A 19810-nucleotide genomic window follows, 5' to 3' on the forward strand; every position below is an offset into this window, starting at 1 on the left:
ATTTACACACCAAAATGTGTGGGAGGCTGTGCATTAATTAGAACATTTCTATTTTTGTCTGTTGGAAAGCAAGTAAATGAGTTATGGTGTCAGGTTTTCCAGATGCAGTCTATTAATGAAATAATAATTCTTTCTGCCTCAGTGCCTAATATGTATTGAAATAAACAACATTAATTTAAAGTATTTCACTGCTAGGTGTTTACATTAATTAGCAAAAATGTATTCCTCATCTTTGAAAGGAGCAAAGAGATAAACAAGGTAGCTTAAAAAAATGACAGTTTTTAATTTAGCACCTCCACAATCATCTCCAACAATAAATGAGGTATCCAAGAGCTTAAAGACTTCTGTACTGGGTCATACCACAGCTCCACCAGCACAGTATACTGTTTTCAACAGTAACCTACAATAAATATTCAGAAAAGTATGTATTACAGGTGAAAATCCCCATTTCCCAAGTGAAGTCTTGTCAAATGGCAACATTTTCCTAGGATATTGCTGGAAGACAAGGAGTAAAGACTCAGATACTTTCTAGCATTTAAATTAAGGAAATTATAGATCCTAGTAATATCTCTTAAGATAATTATCATGTAGAGAGGACTTGCTGTCTTAGGATAACTCTGAAGAGAAGTTTTTAGCATGTGGATGGGGCTTCCTGGTCACTTAACTGCACAGAGTACAGTGAGGGTCACCCTGTGAAGGGCTCTTTGGTTTCTGAGAGGGAAGAGGTGATGAAAAGCTTTGAGGGAACTTTATTGTCTGAAAAAAATTGCAGTGTCAGTGCAAGGAAAACCTAAAGTCTTCCACCAATTTAAAGTTCTAAAGTTTTGACTGAAAATAAAAAAAGAAAAAAAAAGTAGAATCCTATTCATATTTTCTAATTAGAACACTGATATTTTATTAAAAATATTATTTCCATTTAGAAATCATTGAGTCTTATTTCAAAAAGAGTTAGAAATACCAAACAACAAAATACCAGGTCTGGAGTGCTATTTGAATTTTCTCAGTGCTGTTTTGTTGTTGTTGGTTTTTTTTTTTTCCCCTCAAATTGTCAGGAGGGAAGGATGGGGAAGAGGGAACAATAGATTTGAGAAAACATGTTTTCAGTCCAGTTGTCACTTAAACTAGTAATATTGGTAGCTATATGTCTCATCTTTCCCCTGCACGAATTACAATGAAAAAACAAGGGATCTTTCCATCTCTCGATAAAAAGCACATTCATTGGTTAAGTACTTATTTCTAGAATGATATAAAATATTAATTAAAGGCTAATATTTTACTTCTGCTAGGGGTTAGGCAGTTTGTAAAACTCTTCTAAATTTTATGACGCTCAGCTCTCAAAAAGGTGGCTTTCAATCTCAAACATCTATATAAGTCTTTCAATTTTTTGAGAACACACATTTTATTCACTAATATTAAACTATTAAAAATAAACCACCAAATATTCAACAGCACCTGTGAAAACTAATTCAGCCTGGGATGTTTGTTTGCTCGGTTGGTTGTTTTTTTCTGGGATCATAGGGGTTTTTATGTGCAAGTCTGTTTGCTTTAAGAAAAATGTTGGAAAAAAAAAATACCAGAAAATTTTTCAGGGGCTTTGGCAACTGTGTGGTTCCATAGCAAAGATTTGCAGACAAATACCATTTCTACACTTTAAAAGTCTCATAGATGTATTGTTTGGATTATATTTGGAGTTTCACACACAAGACACAGACAGATAGTGGATTTGACAGGTAACTGTAGAAATAAAAGGGGAGATATAAGATTTCATTCCAGATTTGAGAAATCACTGAGTTCTCCTGAATTCACCAAATTTCTCGCTAAACACAATGTATGTTCATCATAAAATGACAGCAAAAAGCCTTTGTCCAAGTAGAAGGAAATTCTAAAAGCACTTATACTTTGATATATATTTTTAAATCATGCAGTGAGAAAGGAATGTACTTTCAAAAATCCCCAAACAACTAAAAAAACCTTTTGTTTACAGTGATACAAATTGTTACAAGTAACAGGGGTTACAAAAATCCAGGATTTTGCATACAAAGGGAAATGGTAATTGAGCACCTGTTCTCCAGTTGTCAATGTTTTCGTGTGCATGTGTTTGATTTTAACATATAACACTGTTCTTTGTAACTACGTGATTCATAGATATGTGAAGAAACTCATATCTGATCTCTATCATCTTGTTAGGTGACAAACTCAATTATCTTTTTCTTAGGATGCATTCCTACAGCCAGCCATTATTTCCATTTTACTGTGAGTCAGCTTTGCAGGTGATCAGCAGTTTGTACATAGAATTCATCTGGAAATGGATGAGAAAGGAATTTCTGAGCAATATAACAAACTTCAGTAGAAACTGTGAGTGTTCATCCCCTCATTTGTACACTCAAAATCTTGATTATGCATCATAATGTAGAGCTGTGGGGTTTTTTCCCCTTTAGCTGTGCTTGTGTGTTGCAGAGGGGAGTAGTTTGAAATGTCCCGTGGTTAAACGTGTAACATTGTAGAGATTACTTTTTGGAGCACTTGCCACTAATTCTGTCAGATTTTGCAAACTTCTTATTGCAATGTACTTGTGACTTGTGAAGTTTTGTGTGGCATAGCAAAAGCAAACAGTAGAAATTTACGGGCACTGCCATTTTCAGTTCTATCTGTCTTGACTCAAACCAAGTTTCAAACCAGTTTTAATCTAGACCAGAGAACTGATAGCTGCCCAGAATGAAAACCTTCTCAAAACCTGTGTCTTATTGTTGTTATTCAGATATCTCAACTTGTTGCTAGTTCAGCCATATGCAACCTCACAAAAAATGCAAAGTCAAGCTACAGATTTCACTCTGAAGTTCCTACTGGAGGCCCATGATGGAATAAACCACCAAATCCATGACAAAACAGTAACCCATTCGCAGAAGGCGCTCTGTCCTCAAAACCTCATGTATCTAGTCACATGAAACTTTTTTCTTTTTTATTTTTAATAAATTTGGGTTAGTTGGATAAGGTCTAGGTGAGATGTAAAATTACAAAGCATATCTGATTCATCTAATCCATTATTTGGCAAAATACTCTTCCAAATGGCTTGAGAGTAGCACTTTCAAATGGCCTGAAGGATAAACTCAGTGCTCATTGCAATTAGTTGGATCTTTTTAACTGCAAATACGTGAACAGCTGAGAAGACAGTAAGCATAAGATGTTATTTGTAAGACCTGTGTTCTCCCAGCTCATTTTCTATGGTTCACAAAAGCAACTATTGCAATTTTAGATTTCGTAGCAGTATCAGCTGCTGGGAATCCAAGAATTTCCTCTAGGTCAGAAGAGGACTTTTGGAAAGCAAGCCATTTAGCTGGACAATTACAGCTTTGTAACTGTTGGCCTGAGTGTATATACGTAATATTACAAATGTATATTTTGTTCTGCTTCTACTGATTTCCATTTTCATGTGCAAAGTAATTTTTCAGCTTCATTGACTGCTGTGTTGTCTCAGATTAACAGCTTAACAGTTTACAGTTTCCTGGAGAGAGCTTAGCCGTATTTCTTCCATGCTCATATTTTCTCTAGAGATACTCAAGTTAAGCAAGTCTTAGAAAAATGTCACATCCCTTTGCCCTTTGTTCCTCAGAGGAATTAAAACATTAAGAAAACACTTTTCAGCTTAAATGGACAGTCTACCTCAGACATATGAAAAAAAAAAAAGAGAGAGTAAAATTGAATGTACTACAGCTCATTGCCCACCATGCATTGCTCACCCTGATTTCACTGTTTCTGGGACATTTTGGGAAATGCCTGCACTTACACAGAGTCAAGCTCCATGAATTCACGGGGACTGTGTGGTTTCTGCAGTTCACCTCAGGTGTAACACTCCAAGTCATGGGCTGTGACTATGAGAGAACACCTGATGCTCCAGCATCTTCAGATTAAGGCAACGCTATTGGACCTAAAACTGGACAGACCAATCTCATTTTCAGCACTGACAGTGATGATGACATTGGAAAAACAAGAAAATTAACTAAGATACCTAGAAATTGCCCAAAAGAATTTCCCCCTTGTAAGGTTTCTTTCGTTTAAGGCTTTGGTGGGTAGAACTTGGCACAGAAACACAGGAACCATTTGGCAGCTTTGAGTACTTTTATCCTTATGCTTCCCAGTTTGCAGAGGGGTTTTCAACTAAAGGTCAGCAACTGACAAGCTGAGTAGTTAGGTCTTGAAAGTCTGACCCTCATCCTTTCTAGGTGTGTAAGGTACCCACTTATTTTTCAGAAGTGCAGCCCACATTAAAGAAAGCAATATATATAGTCCTTAGGAGCACCTAACAGAAACACTTCTATTTAGATGCCTGGGACTTGTAAGTTACTTCCAATCAGACAAATAAAAAAACCCTTGAATAAAATGATCCTGATGGAATCAATTATTATATTGTTCAGTTCATGTGGACTAAAAATACTTCATCTCAGAGAATGAGGGTTTGAAACGTTTGTTTTGGAATGCGTCTGTTGAAAAGTATTTTTAGTCAGACATTAAAGTTCGGTAGTTTTTTATCAAGGAAATTTTTGCCAGGAACCCCACAGCTAAGGAGGAAGCTTCTCAAAGGCTCTTGCATTGATACAATTCACTCCAAGCATCATGAAGTACAGGCTGAAGGGGAATGTCCTGATTCATGTCTTCTGAGAGACATAAACTCTTCCTTCTGCAGGCATTTAGATATCTGCTTTTCAAGATATGAGAAAAGTTAATCCCTACTGTACCACCCTGAATTTCATTGTAATAGCTGACAAACTTTTCATGGTTCTTCTCACAGGCCAAGACATGAGAGCAGTACCTCTTTTTCTCCTACTTGTTTTCATAAAAAGGAAGAGTCCCTCAAATTGTTATTGGTTTATTTGTGTTTTGGAAATGACCATAGCTGAAAAAAAAATGTGGATATGCAACAAAACAGAATGAAGAATTTAGTTAAAGTAGCTGTTGCGTCTTAGCGGAGAAATCTTTACTCCTGAAGTTAGAAGCTTGGAAAATACTGGATTAAGACTGTGCCTTTCTTGGACTTGAATGATTCTTTTAAAGTTTGCCTTTAAAGTAAACAAACAAGGTAAAACCAAAATGAAACACATTCTAAAATATCTGTATCTTCTTTTGCTTTTTTTTTTTTTTCTTCATCAACATTTTGGACAGCTGAGGAAAACACTGATAGAAGGTTCCAAACCATTACTAGAAGATGAGAGATACTAAAAGTTTAAATGAGCACAAGGACTAAAAGCCCCAAATGTGACCAGCTGTCAGATGTTCCACCAACAGAAAATGGATTTAAGAGACAAAATGGTAATTTTTTGAAAAATGACATTGATGTTTGTTGTCCCTTAGAAAAGTACAGGCTAATTTTCAACAAATGTCAAAGAATGTTTTTCCTCACTTCAAAATAATTCACAATGAAGAAATATACTCTCTAAATGTTCTTTAAAAAAATATTTTACTATTTGTAGTTTTTTCCTCTCAGAACTTTGAGGGTGTTTTATTGCAATTTGTAAATGATTCCTGAATGTTTGTTTTTTCTTATTCAAAGAATTCTTAATTTCTGAAATTCTGCTTTGTGGTGACCAATGAAATCTGGCTTTGAAAGTCTGACACTTCTAATTTCTCAAATAGAATTAACATGTATAATGTTTTTAAACAGAAAATTCAGATTAAAATCTTATTGGGTGGTGGTTTGTTTTTTTTTTTTGCTATCTTTTCACACCCAAAAATGAAATGAAACCTGAAAAAGGTTTGGAATTACATATCTGTATGTGAGCAATTAATCTATTAGGCAGTCCAGCCTTAGTTAGGTTCCTAGAGGGCAGCAGAGCTCTTTGGATAATGCAGCCCCAAATTGCTGTTAAAGTGAAGGCTAGGATAACTGTTTGTATCTGTTCATTTGCACATTGTAAGGATAAAACATAACAAAAAAATCTGGCGTCAGTTTTACATTTTAATTTAGTTTGGACAGAAAAGTAACTTGAAAGAACAGGTACTGATATGAACAAAGCATTTGTTTTTAAGGTTTTGTTTTTAAGAAAAGGCAGAGAAAAGACACATAGGTATGATGTCAGAGAGACAAAATGTCAGACACTAGGTGTGAAACCTGGGGGTGGACAGACCATGGGGAAAAAAGCGAAGCATAACCGTGACAGAGAGACAAACAGGAAGAATTATGGACATGGGCAGGAGCAATAGGAACGCCAGCTTATGCAGCTGGGCTGGAAAAAAAGGCAGATGGTGAGAAGAAGAGAAGGTGGAGAGAAATGCAGTGATAGCTTGAGAGAACAAGTCATGTGAGGAGCGTCTGAGGGAACTGGGGTTGTTTAGCCTGGAGAAAAGGAGGCTGAGGGGAGACCTTATCGCTCTCTACAACTACCTGAAAGGGGGTTGTAGTGAGGTGGGTGCTGGTCTCTTTTATCAAGTAACTAGTGATAGGATGAGAGGAAATGGTCTCAAGTTGCACCAGGGGAGGTTTATATTGGATATTAGGAAAAATTTCATCACCAAAAGGGTTGTCAAGCATTGGAACAGGCTGCCCAGGGAATTGGTTGAGTCACCATCCCTGGAGGCATTTAAAAGACATGCAGATGTGGCACTGAGGCACATGGTTTAGTGGTGGACTTGGCAGTGTTAGGTTGACGGTTGGACTCAATGATCTTCAAGTTCTTTTCCAAGCTAAATGATTCTATGATTCTATGAACAGCCTGGGGCTGCCCCAGCCTTGCCAACACTGGGAACTTCCATGCATGGGATGTAGGAAGCCTGTACAGATTGCCATGAGATGGACTGACATGGGTGAAAATATCTGGGAGGCTATGAACCCCACCAGCCTTCCATGCAGCAGTCTAAAGCCATCTTGTTTTCTTGTAGGGCTTGGTGTGTAATATACAGAGAACTAAAATCAAAAGAGATGAGAACAAGAAAAAACAGAAAGTCAGCTAAAATAACTTATTAAAAAAATGATGAAAAAATTAAATGAAAGATTCTACTAAAAATATGGATGATCTACAATGCTTTCTTAACAAATGTAAGAGGTGTTTTTTTCCTTTTTTTGAAAAAGTCTGAATATGTAGTTTAAACAAAGTTTTGCTGTGGGTTTTTGACTGTTTGTGTTTTGGGTTTTTTTGAGAATCTCATACTGTCAAGAAGAATTGTCTGTCCTGATATTTCAGTCACAAGGCAAGATCACTGGCAAAGATTAGAGAACAGTCCTACAACATTTAGTACATGAAGACAGGGCTTGGGAAACCAGAGCCCAGTTCAGCGCTCTTCCTTCTCTGATGTAGCCTTGCAGAATTTGTCCTTTCTGAAACATTACTGTTCTAAACAGCTGATAAGTGAACTTTTTGCTGCATCACTTTAGTGTTACATGGGTAAACATGAAGAGAACTGTAAAAACTAAGCAAAAGACTGAGAACTGCTCAGATACAGTAATAATAGAAACTGGTGTATAACTTAATCCAGGTCAATGTTAGCAGCACAAAAGTCTTCAAGTAAGTGCAAAAATATAGGGTCTCAGTGGTCCTTGGGGAACCTACAGAAAAGACATAGTCATCATGTGTGTTTCCAATTTTGGAAATTGAAACAACAGTTATGCAGTTGAAAAAATAGAGGGAGCATTGTTTAGGTGGATGCATTTCTCATGGGGGTAATAAGGAAATACATTTATTATAAAGCACATGTAGATGAGAGTAGAGATTTGAACCTTTGCCTCCTGTACATCTGAAAAAATATTATATCCATTATTAGAGTGATAGAACTAGTGTCCTTCTAGACACAGTTCATATTTAATTGTATATTTAGCATGGAATAGCTTAACTCAATGCAGAAGAGAAAAAAATGTTGGAATACATGAAATGATTTACTGTGTAAGAATCTTATTTTCTGCTCAATAAATTCACTTTATTACACAGATAAATTCTACCAAATTCACTTTTAAAGGGTGAGCATCTTTCAACTACAGAATAAAACCCGCTTACCTTTCCTTACTATTTGTATTTCTTCATACTTAGCATGGGATCATTAAATGCATTTGAAGAAAAAGCAGCATCTATATCATAGGCAGAAGGAAAGCCAAGAACAACTATTCTGTTGCTGTTTAGTCTGAAAATAAAGGGCTGCTGAGCACAGGTATTTTTTTTGAGAAAACACCGCTTTTCTTTGGAAGCTGAATTATAATCGACTCAAGACCCAGTAAAACTGTGTGTTCCTAGCTCTATGCGGTGACTGATACTCGAGCCCAGACTGCTGGGCTGAAGAAACGCAGTGGTTCATCACATCTGAAAGAAGAGTGATATAATGGATATGTGTGGCATTAACAAAAGATCACCAGCAGCACAGCTACGGTCCAGCTGAAGGGATAGCTAATGTATGGTGGGTGCTGCTGTGTTCTTGTCCCCTTAGGCAAAGGCATGTTCACATGCTCCTTCCTATTCCAGCTCATGTAATTTTCTTTATTTGTGTAGTCTAGCAGGTGCCTCAGACTGTTACTGAAAAGGGTTGGGAGTCTTCCCCTCAAATCAGGAGCACACGTAAATATGAAGATCAAGAGTGTCAGACAGGATATGATACACCAGAGGAAAAGAAACATTCCTGGAAGAGGAAATGTGACTGAATCCTGTGGTATTTCTACATTTGAGCTTTCCCAGGGCAGTGGATTGAACAGAGTCAGGCTCCCAAGGATCTGTTCCTCATTTCTGGCCTTTAAGTTCTTTATATTTATGGCAGAGAATCCTAATATCCAGCCATTGATGGTAACAACAGCATGAACGAGAAAAACTTTGTGAGATGCCTGGACACATTTCAATATCCCTAGTGAAGAGCAATGAGAAAAATCCTTGTAATAAAAAAGAGCTTTACAATTCTGACCACTCACTGGACTTTTCATCAATGAAAGAACATTTTTTCTGGTTTATGAGATCCATGTTAAATGGAAAAAAAAAAAAATCTACCTTTCCAGCTTAAAAAAAGGGAAAAACAATAACTTAAAAGAGTGTTCTAAGAAGTGACGGTTTTCATTACTGCCTTCAGACAGCATTATAAAGAGCATCAGAGCCAAGTACTCTGCAAATCCACATCAAGGTCTGGGGAGTCAGTGCACACCATAGGGAAGTCTTCTTTCCAGTATAACTCTGCGTTTAAGGTGGATATAAGATAACAAGTCATGAAACCATTTCCTCAGGCAAAGAGTCAGAGCAGAACTATGGAAAATGCTGTAGCTGTCCCCTCAACTTTGATCCAATTGCCAGCTGACAGCGACTGTAGAAGTGAAAACACCTAGGCTGAAAGGCAAAGATGTTATTGCTCCCTCTCCACCTCATTCTTCCTGGGTGTTTGAAAACTTCTGTTTCCATGCAGGGATGAGCAGCATAATGGGACCAATTCAGGAAACATTTGGCCTCTCCCACATTGCATCACATCACATACAGGAGATTGAAGCTTCAAGGTCAAATTACAGGAAAAGTAGGACAACTGCAGAGCTGAACTGAAACCGCATGTTGCAGAGAAAGGGGTGTGGGGTGGAAGACTGTTCGACCAATTGATTTTTGTTTCAGATTAAAAAAAAAAAAAGTGAGAAATAAGTCAGTTAGGAACGTGGACAAAGGGAATATATAACTATTGCATCAGTGGCCGGGAACTGGTAGCTCATAAAAAATTGTTTCTGTCCACCAGATGCTCAGAGTACAGCCTTTTTTTAACCATGATGAGCCTACCACCTCCTTTAAAAGGCCTGGGTTTGTGTCAGCAAGTACTCTAAATGATAAAATACTAGTTGCTTTGTGTGACGGAAAAGGACTTAACTGTAAGGTTCAAGCAATCGACTTGAACTTCACAGACTTAACTACAAGGGTCAAGCAAACAACTTGGACTTCACTTGCAGACTTAACTGCAAGGTTCAAGCAAACAACTTATTTGAACTTCACTTACAGACTTAACACGCCACTATTGCAGGTTTTACAGATACAATGGAGGAATGAACAATTGCAATTTTTTAAGGCAAGAGTAGTACATTATTACAACCACAAGCGATTCACAGAGAACCACAAGCACACACGCGTTTACAAACTTAAAGCATAAACAATATTCACTTACCCCTCCAGGTAAGGGCTTTCAACCCCAGGGAAGTTACCTCAACCAGCATCCCGATCAAGGAGGGGAAGGATTTCCTTCACAAGCCAACTGTATAGTTGGAGAAGTGACTCCCCCATTTCCAACATGAATCTTAGACATTTTATCCCCTGACTTGTGGAATGGTGTGTATGACTCTGTCTGAGTGGATTATGATATATGCCTAAATGGATTATGTATATCTGAGTGGAGTTTCCCCTTATCTTTCCTTCATTGGTCTGTGATTGTTTGAATACACAAGGTTGTCATCTGAAACTGAAGCTGAGACCCTCTGGTTTGCGGGTTTTTTTACCTTGCTTCCTCAGCAACTGGATAGTGGTTGGATTGAGACTCAGGGCATACTATTTGTTAAGGGATTTCAAGGCTCAGTTCAGGTTTTGGTTCTTTGAATGGTGCAGCCACTGCCCTGTTTACTTTAGGGTTTATCAGACAACCCAGGGCTAAGCTGTCTACACAGCTCCCCCTGAGTCGTCTCTGCAGAGAGACAGGGCCTCAAGGCAACCCAAGGCTGGGTCACTTTTGTAACCCCCCATGAGTCGCCTGTGTGCACTAGACATGGTGAAACTCGTTTGTGAACGATGAGCCGGACAATCCACACATTTTGGTTGGAGCGAGAATTATGTTTTCCTCTATTTTTAAATCCTTGATGTTCTCAATGTATTATTCTTAGATCATATTGAAGAGAAAATAAAGCTACTGGCATGAACACAGATTCATTTGTGACTATATGTGCACAGTGGGATTAAGAAACAGGACACAACAGGAGGTTGATAACTGAAATTATTTACTGTTTTGTGTCCAGGTAATTTTGCTTAGTCTAGACAAGTCTGCTGCTATAGGACTGATGATTGTTGTCTTATTTTTGTCTGCAGTAAGGAGCAATTTGATGATTGTTTTTTTTTCTTAAGCACAGCTGGCTGAATTACAGGTTGAATGGGTATTTATGGGTTGATTTTGCAAAAGAGGTGAGATGATTTTAAAGATGTAGGAACATCTTAGAAAGTCTCTGTGGGGCTGTCGAACTCTTAATTTTTCTTTGAGTTGATACAGTACTTGGTGAATGTCTAGAAAATGAATATGAGTCCACCATAAAGAGATTTATATAATTCTGTTACATAAATCCTAGGTCAGACCCATTAGCTGATGCAAATCAGCAGAGTTCAATTTCCATATATCTACCATGATTTATACTAGCTCAGAGCCTAGTCTTATATTTTCTCAGTCTGACTAGATCATTATTTTTAAAAAGTGGATTTGTTCTGTACAATACCTTAGAGGTGCAAAACAGCCAGGTTTTAAACTGAGTTTCACTGTCAACTAAAATCATAGGGAACCAATAAATTTGGAGTACTTTTTTCAGCAGTATCATTACAGAGATAATTTTACATTAGCTGTCTATTCAGAAAGTATAAACCAGGTTACAACTAATGTTTTATACAAGAAAACATATGAGAAAACATACGGAATGACTTGTCTCTACTTAAACATTGAGATAGGTTGTGAATCTGAATTGCTATAGCTGTTCTGCACAGTTTTACAAGTAGACACTCTTCATCCACAAGAGGAGAGTCTCGGTTACGTGGGTGTACAACGCCCTGTTTTCTGGGGTAGAACTCTTCCTGCAGAGGTATTCAGGAGTGATTAATATAGGCCAATGTTATACAAAAATTATCTTCTCTCTAAGGATCTATGAAATAGTCTTAGGAGGAGCGGAAGTGCTACTATAGCATTTCAGCCAAGCTGAAGTGGCATAGACAGCAGGAAAACCAAAGCTCTGCTCACAAACAAATGTGGTCCCCAGCACGTCTCACCATGCAAACCACAGACTGCGTTTCCCTGAAAACAAAACTCAGAAGGAAGTGGACTGTGCACCTCTCACAACAGGGAAACAGCAAAGAAAACTGGATGGGACATTTCCCTTGGGTGGTGGTCAGTCTCAGACAGGAAAAGCTCTATGGGTTTATGGGGTACGCTCCGGTTTTATTGCTGTAGTGGGATGTTGCAGTGCCAGATTAAAGCAGCTCAGACCCTGAGAAGACCATCCGTCCATCTTCATTCTCTTAACTATAGACAAACATACGGAGGTATCAGGCAAAATTAGGGAATCAATTTCTGTATTTGTCTGCAAGAATGTGAAACTCATACTCCAGCCAAAGCAACAGGAGATGAAAGACATGAGATGGAAATTGTGTTTACATCTGGGCAAATATTTCACCTACACCAGACTAGGCATGCTTAAGTGTGTGTCTTGATCAATATTTGCATTTGAGCTCTTCCTTAATTTTTATTCTTTTGTGGGTTTATTTTTTCTCTTAATTTCTTCATAGTGATGATCAAAACATACACGGATATATTCTTAAATCCAGATTTTTCCTCCATCACCCAGAAACCCGCAAAAAGGTTTTAAAATACACCACCTGTGATACGAGTTTTTTAGAGCTTGTTCTCTTGCTCAGCCAGTAAATCCCAAGGAGGAAAGCAGCAGGAAAAGCTGGGCTGAAGTGATGTTGATATACAAGTCTTTGACACATTTCTTTCCCAACAGTGCGTATGACAAACTTGCTGCACAGATGATGTGTGACTGTTAGACTCTCAGCAGGCATCGTTGTTTCCTTAGCTGAAACTGCAGGAACTATGTTTTTATGCATTTATTTACTTTAAGTGACAAGGCTGTTTTGGATCAGTCCACAGTGTGTCAGCCAAGATGGTAGCTGTCACAAAGACAAAAGTGAAGACACTTCTTAGATGTTCCTCTCAGCAGGACCTCCTACTTTCTTGGGAGTCCCTTGCCATTACCAGTTATACATCTGAAAACAGGGATGGGAAATCATATCACAAAACAATCTACATCCCTGCATGGGTCATACAGTGGCCAACTTCTTCTGAGCGGTGTTTCCTTCTTCTTAGTGCCCTCAATCTTTGCAGAGTTCCTGTCCTACCAATTACCAATGAAATGCATTGACTGAGCTCATGCTTGATTAGTTTTCTGTCTGTCAATAGCCACATAGGACATACTTCTCATTTTTGTTCACCATACCTTCCCTTTCATCTACTAAACTAAGCTAAAAGAATGGATCAGAAATGAAAGCTGTCACTCTGTGACTATCAGTATTAATGGATGTTCAGTGTCTGATAGCACTAGGCAGAGGTCACACAACATAAGAAGCTCATTCCTACTAGAGAAGATTTCCTTCCTTTTACTATGTCTCAAGAATGAATATTTTTTTATAGAACTTTTTCACCCTTTGTCTTCTTTTTTTTTTTTCTCTAGGGTGTCTTAAAGAGCAAGAATATCACTACATTAGAGAATAAAAGTAGAGTTCAGATTTTCATACATATTTTATATGTGAGTTCTAATGACTTCAGTATATATTCCTACTTTATCCTACTTTATCTACAATGGTATTCTTTCCTCCTGAGGTTTAGGGTGCCTCCATTTTCAGAGGAACATATAGGTATTTTCGTTGCATGAGCCAGTTTACCTTAAAATCAAATGAATTCCTCTAGGAATGTGCCTCTTGTCTCTTCTAACCAAAAAGAAAGCACTGACTATGTACCAGGTGTTTAGCTTTTGGATGGTTACACTGAAACAGCACACAGGTCTTCCTGGGAAGCAGAAAGATCAGATGTGAAAGGATACTTGTCCTGGGTTCAGCTGGGATAGAGTTAATTTTCACAGGAACCTGGGAGGGGGCTCAGCCGGGACAGCTGACCTGAACTAGCCAAGGAGCTATTTCATAACATGTGACATCATGCTCAGTATATAAATGGGGAGCGGCCTGGGGGGTGCTCTCGGCTTTTGGTGGGGAAAGTGGCAGAGTGTTGGGTTCTGGGTGGTGAGCAGTTGCACTGTTCATCACTCGTTTTGTATATTCTTTTATTAGTACTGTTGTTGTAACTTCTCTTTTTGTGTTGTCCCAGTAAATTGTCCTTATCTCAACCCTCGAGGTTCTGGGGTTTTTTTTTCTTTTCTCCTTTCTGATTCACCTCCCCATCCCACCGGAGGGCAGTGGGAGGGGTGAGCGAGTGGCTGCATGGTCCTTTGTTACCGGCTGGGCTGAAACCATGACAAGACTGAAAATACATGTTTTCCTTCATTGCCTCCACCACTGTTAGCCATCAGAAACAAGTGTCCTATGTTGCATGCAGTCCAGTTTTAATGTTGGAGACAATATCGTACGTTCCAGCCTATTATTTACTTGATGTATCACTGTTACTCTGATGGCTCCTAGTTGTACTGGTGGGCTGTGAAAAGAGTTCATATATTTTTGATAAATGTACACATTGATAAGGGAAAAGGCAAAGGAGGGTAAAAAGTTGTGGCTGGTTTTTTTTGTTTGTTTTGATGGTAACTGAAGGTGCTTGTCCTTCAAGTATTACGATAAGTACCAGGACAGTGAGGTTATTAGGAAAGGGGGAGTGCATGACTGAGGACACGACAATAAAGGTGTTTTGCTCCTTTCTGCACACAAGACAGGTTTGAGGAGCTGCTTCCACGATGCAGAATAACTGAACAGCTCCTGGTGTGGCACATTGCCCACCGCTGCAGGACTGGCACTGGAGATGTCTGCAGGTGTGAGGAGCATGAACTCCCCAAGTGAAGAGCAGAGACGAGTGGGCATCAGAAACACTATGGTGCAGGCTGCTGCCAAGCCACGCAGTCCCCCACTGCTGAACCAACTAGCTGCCTGTTAATTAGCAGCATTGGTAGTGATCAGCACCAGCAAAAAGCACTGAAAGGGCCAGTTCTTCCCTGCCTTCTGTCACTTCAACTTGGATCTTGTGTGTCCTCCAGGCATCCCCTTGTGTCGGAGACACATTCGTTGTATTGATCAATGCAGGGTCAGCACAGCGGCATGGGCACAGCTGCGCCCCATGGTTCCACTGCTGCTCCTCGCTGCAGAGTGCACATTGTTTATGAATGGTGCCCTGGACATAAACTATTCAGCAGAAACACAGCACTTTATCCAGCAACTTTGTTACTTGCTATGTGGCAGCAAACAATTTGTCAATGTGACACTCCTCTAAAAACAAAAACAAAAGTCAGACAAAACTCCTCAAAACCCTGCCTTCTCCTCTGACACGTTAAAAAATTTTACATTTGACATTTTGTCATATTTTGATGATTGATGAGTTCTGCCTTTAGAACTAGATACTGATCTGAGTTTGATTCTAATTTTAAGTGAATATTCCCACTTACATTCTCACTATGAACTCAAAATCTAATGTTTAAGTTCTCCCTTGAGGATTTGTCTTAGCTACCTCAGTCACCAAAAGTCCCAGTTTCTGAAATTCTGTCTCAATCAACTTCATAAAAAAGAGCCCTTAAAAGCCTTTTTTAACTAGTAAACTAATTGTTGATCCGGATTATTCCTTCATTAAAGTCTGTTCCCTTTACCTTTCCTTTCATTCTTCTCATAGATCCAGAGTCCTTTCCTGCCCTTATATTCATCGTTCATGTTCAGGAAAGTTACTTGAAAACCTAAAGTGTTAAACAACTATTTATGTTGATTCCATTGAGTATGCTGCAAATATAAAAACTACCATCATAGGTATTTTTAAGACTAAAATTCTATGACAGATAGTGGGGAGACAAAAGACTACCTTTATTCTAGGGGTGCATTCTCAAATGTTCCTAATTGACTGAAGAAAGATTTAAGTATGTTTGTCATTAGAGTTTTGCAGATGGCTGTAATTGTGCATTTATAGAATGACATAAGCCCTAGAAGGGATCTATCAAGGAATGAATTTTAGTACCATTACTCAACATCTAAACTGGTGGATAACATCCTGCTGGAGCTTTACCCAGGCATTAAACAGAATTAGTGGTTGGAAAATCACACTGCAGCTCACAGGGACAGGGTGCAATCACTCACCACAGAACAAGTAAGAGTGTTCCTGTAAGAAAGCACCCAGTTCTGAAGAAGCTTTTTTTTTTTTTCTTTCTTCTTTTTTCTGCGGGTCAAAAACTTGACAGCTAAGGGTGATGTGAAGACAATTGTTAGGAGAGGAATCCCTCATGGTTTTTTCTATTGACTTTTTTTGAGGTTATTAAGGCAATCATTCTGCAGAATTTGTACGCAGAAGAGAATTGATAAGATTTAGAGTGAGTAAAGCAGGATAATTAAATGTTTTGGTCTTTCTATTAAAAATAATGAAAGTTGTAAATCACCCATATTTTTCAGATGTGAAGCATCAATTTTCAGCGTTACATGCTTCAAGCATTTTCTACATAACTGTTGTTTAAGAGGAAGGTTGGAGAAAAAGGAACCCTTCTGGGCACTGTCCCCTGTAGGAGAGAGCCCTGATGAGGTCATCCATGACTCAATGGTGACTGGCACTCCCAGTGACCAGAGCATGAGATGTCGAGAGACTTGGGGCTGGAGAAGGGAAATGAATTGACATGGCCAGTACTTTACTTACTCTAGAAATCACAAGAGTGTCTGCATTTTCCCAAGCAGAGTGATCCAGTCACACTGTGATAACGGCAGAATGAGAAACAGTCTCAGCCTCACAGAACTGGTGCCACACAACTGTGCCAAGTGACTTATTGAGATGACAAAGAGGTTCCTTTCCAAAGAGCAACCTGTCCCTATCTCTCTCTTGTATTTGTGAACATGGGCAACCAAGACAGAGTTTCTCTTCCCACCATTTGTCAGCATAACATTTTCTCGGAGAAATTTGTCCCACATTAGATCAACAGACAGATGAGATAGAAAAGTCCTTTCAGTATGTGACAGTACCTTATGAAGAAAAAAAAGCCTAAATGGTTCATGGATTTTATGTATTGCTAGTGCTTTTGTTACATCTTTGACTTGAAGAGAAGACTGCATTTCACCATAAGTAGGCTTAATCTGTGTGAATTCTTTTGGCTTGTTTGACACTGATCCTTATGAACATTTTTGCCCTTTAACTGCAGGCAGGCAGATGGGTGCTCCTGTGGTCACAGGATGCTGCTGTTTCTCTGTCTCTGCATTCCCAGTGTAAACATTTGTCTCCCAGGTTATTCATTGCTGAGAAGGACTTCTGGGCTTCCATGCTATTCTCTGGTAGCAGCTTAAACATGGAAAAGAGTGTCCAATGACTAACAAAAGAGTGGTGGAAAACAAAAAAAAAGATTTTTCATGTGCTGGGCAGAGCACGGTCTCTATTTCACAGACTGGCAGAATATGCAGCTCCACAAATGAAGGAGATTCCCCTACTGATCCACTCGTGAAAAGTTAGCTTGGGCCCCAACAGAAACAGCTAAATTTTATGGGAAAATTGCTAATTCCATTAAACCATTTGTAATGTCCTTAGGGCAGAGAAAAAAGAGAAGCAGATAGAGATCTTGCAGGAAATGCTTTATAAACTCGGCTTATGAAGGCACTTTAGCTGTCTTTCAGGCACGCTCAGTGCTAGATTGCCATTTAAAATAAATCAAGGTTAAAGCCCAGCATGAGTAGAAATTATTTCAAGATCAATATGAATATAGGATCTTCCCCCTTAGTTAATGCACTCTTTGGGTCATTTCACAGAAACAATAAAACTGAAATGAAAATGTTGTATTATACATGAGATATAAATGGTCAATAAAATTAGATTAAACACTAACTTGTGATTTAGCATAATTTCCTTAACTGTTGGGCCTACAGGAATTCAAGTTGCTGTAAAGCACCATGTTTTATAACATACATGTACCTTTCCTACATGCCTACAAACCAGATGATTTTCAACACAAAGGAAATCCAGCTTCATGGTTCTCCTTTAACTCCATAAAAGGAAAGGTAAGAAAATTAGAATTTGGTCATCAAGGAGAAGATCTTACAGGCTGTAATTGAAATGACATTCCAACACAGCTTCTGGTATCCCTCGAGAAACAAGGGTAAGCTGTTCCATAGTCAAATGAAACTAACTAAATAAACAGGCTAACCCCAAAAGGTCTTCCATTTCTTCCATAAAATGAAAATGACAGTTGAACCATTTTGTTCATCTTTTGTTTCTAAACAATGCGAAAAAAGATTAGGCCTTGAGATTGTTTCATTTGTTTAGTTGATTTTCCTTTCTTAAGCAAGGCAAATGGAAACATTGTCACAACATATTTTAAAACCCTCTGTGTTTCTTTTTTGAAATTTTGTTGTTGTTGCCACAAATTCTGTAACAGTTTCAAGATGATGTAATGTACCCTTTTAACAAATAAAATCTTTTGTCATAGACAATTTAAAAATTTGTTTTCCATCACCATGTCTTGGTGGACAGATGGAGATGGGAAACCAATTTAGTAACCACCTCAGATCTTATAATAACTGCGGGGAAAAAGGGAAAAGATGCTTTTAAGTTGTCCAGACATACATGAGAGAACCAAGAAACTGGCCAGGTGCTTTGAAAGCTTTGTGTATGTGTTTTTCAGATTTATTTTGCTTTAAAGTGAAGGAACGGAGGACAAATTGGGATGTCCAAATAGCCTTTGGTCAGAAAAAGACAACTAAGAATATTAGAAATAGAAAAGAAAGTGTGACCATTGTTTAAAGGAAAGAAAAAATTACAGCTGAAAAGAGAAGACAGTTGCAGAAGTAGACTGCCAAAAGATAACATAGAGTCAGATGAAAAGAAGCCTGCACTGAGGCAAACTATTGCTCCTGGCACTGGATGAAGCAGGGATGTGGTTTGGACAGTGGTTACTTGGGTACTCCTGCACATCATGGCTCAGCTATGCACTACTTAAGGCAGAGCTAATGGGGCATAGTTTAAATTCCTTCAAATATTGGATTCTGTTTCTTTGTTCTCAATGTCATTTTGAAGAATGTAAAACATTAAGCCATTATAAAACTGGAGGAAGGTAATAAAGAGTAAGAACACATATACCAAGAACTCAAAACCCCAAAATATTTCACTTAGAACCCTCTATGTTGTGCCTAAAACATGTTGCAACAGGAAAAAAACAGGTCAGCATAAGGTAAAGAGATGCATGAGTATAAATTATTGGCGGAAAGTATTCCCACAGAGGTGTGAGTAGCAAGACTATCTTTAAAAAGTTCATAAAGTCAAATGAAATGAAATTTCAGAAGGAGGAAAATAAAACTGACTTTATGTATAGTAGAAACCCCAAGCTATAATGTTACTGCATCAGGAGGACTGGCTTCCTTATATGGAAAAAGTATACTGAATGCACATCACAGTGGCAGACTGAAAAAACAGTGTAGTTTTATACAGCAATAGTACATAACCCCTTCCTTGCCAAAACCACCTTCATACATTTTAGTAATGTGTCAGCCAAGAATATAGTTAAGGAAGCAAATTTTTAATGCATTGGAACATCATATTCTTTTAGCAAAGGAAAAGAGAAATTTCTCCTTCCATTAAGTTGATTCAGACCAAACTAATTTGCTACAGTTGATTATATGCTCCATTTTAATCAGACGTGTAGCTAAGGTAATATTTAGCAGGTAAATAGTAAAGAGTTTAGGCCAACAATGTGCTTAGCACTGTCTAGTTCCAATGTCTGGAATTACCCTCTGGAGGAACTTAAATTCACTCATTGGCTCTAGAGTAGAGAGCAGGCTTTTCAGTTAGGCAGGTAAATTACAAGATGCCCCAAAACCCTGCATTTAAAACCCAACTTTGTAGTTCTCAATTAAAATAGTAGAGAATTAATCTGAACTAGCAGTGTTTAAGTTATTCTTCCTTTTTTCCCTACTGAAAT

Source organism: Harpia harpyja, chromosome Z (assembly GCF_026419915.1).
Source record: "Harpia harpyja isolate bHarHar1 chromosome Z, bHarHar1 primary haplotype, whole genome shotgun sequence".
Taxonomy (NCBI): Eukaryota; Metazoa; Chordata; class Aves; order Accipitriformes; family Accipitridae; genus Harpia; species Harpia harpyja.